The sequence below is a fragment of the Octopus bimaculoides genome, chromosome 8, assembly GCF_001194135.2.
Source record: "Octopus bimaculoides isolate UCB-OBI-ISO-001 chromosome 8, ASM119413v2, whole genome shotgun sequence".
NCBI classification, from domain to species: Eukaryota; Metazoa; Mollusca; class Cephalopoda; order Octopoda; family Octopodidae; genus Octopus; species Octopus bimaculoides.
This window is the reverse complement of record NC_068988.1, coordinates 72,461,661-72,463,074: the sequence shown is the minus strand read 5'-3', so window position 1 is coordinate 72,463,074 and position 1,414 is coordinate 72,461,661. Positions and strand designations below refer to the sequence as shown.

Here is a 1,414-nt window from a genome sequence, read left to right as displayed (position 1 = left end):
GGCATGTTAGTATCTAAGGAGCCCATCTCCTCAAGTTTGAGAATTTTTTATTCACTCCTGGAAGAATGCATTATTTCAGCCTGGCTGTCTTTGTAGACAGTTGAAAAGAATACTTTTAACAAAATTAAAAAAAAAAAATAATAAATGATAGCATTACAGTTACGGGTGGGCCCCTTTAGTCTCCTGGTAACCAATATTTTTAGACCCAGCCCGCCACTGGCTGTGGCTGCTTATATCCAGATGAAATGTACTGCTCTGTAGTATTTACATCTTGTAAGTAAACTATGTTGGAGTTTTGGCTATGAATATTGATAGGCGTCAGAAACAATATAGCTTATTTAATCATCTATCCAATAATTTCTATATCTATGTAGCTGATAATTTCTATGATTATTATTAATAATTTCCAATATAACTATAGATAAATATATTATCTATAATTATGATCAACTCATCTCTGGATATAATATAATGTATATAATTATTAATTCTCTGCGGAAGCCACATTTAGGAGAAAATGAGTATTCAATGGAAGTTAATCTTTTGTGAGTATATCTACTCTATTTTAAAAGACACTTTCACTATCACAAAATGTAGACATTTGTGCATATATATGGTTTCAAACTTAATTCATTGAAAAATACACAATAAAATAAATATAACAGAATGTAATCTGTAGATTGCTAGAACTCAAAAAATTAATATAGGGGATGGAATAGATAATATGAATGCTATAATCACAGAAGAAATATGTTCTTAGTACTTATAATATGTCTCAGCGGCTTTCTGGTCGTTTAGTTGTTGAAAATGCGCACACAGGTCAAAAGTTTTTTTTTGAATCAGCTGTTTCTCAACTTCAGATGCGTAAATCAATGAATGACAAGTTTGCCAGCTGAATGACTGATAATAACTTTGAGTCATCGATTATGGGTTGCCAGTTTACTTTTAATAGATGTCCTACTGATCAGAGAGATTGGAGAAATAAATTTTTAAGTTCTCATAAAGTTGCTGTTATATTATTTAACCTTACAGAGACCAAGCTGGTGCACAATGACTCAACCGTACAATGGTAGATGTTCTTTATTATATCACATTATTTACATTATCTACATTTGACGGATATTCGTCCTCATCTTGTTTGTTGTTAACACAACGTTTCGGCTGATATACCCTCCAGCCTTCGTCAGGTGTCTTGGGGAAATTTCGAACCTGGGTTCTCATTCCTATCGATGTTACTATTATTATTATTATTATATTATTATTATTATTATTATTATTAATCAGGTCGCTGCCGTGAATCGAACTCGGAACCTTGGGGTTAGTAGCCCGCGCTCTTAACCACTACGCCATATGCCCGTGGGCAATTATGGGGTGAATTTTAAGGTTTATAAATCTATTATTTTTCTATCCTTCC

The 1,414-nt window shown here is 32.7% G+C and overlaps 1 protein-coding gene across 2 annotated transcripts in view; it reads left to right on the top strand.

The window, feature by feature from the left end:
* Positions 1-1,414, top strand: part of LOC106872647 (integrin beta-3) — an 82,904-nt gene that overhangs the window by 40,687 nt on the left and 40,803 nt on the right. The gene's annotated exons all lie outside the window — the stretch shown is intronic.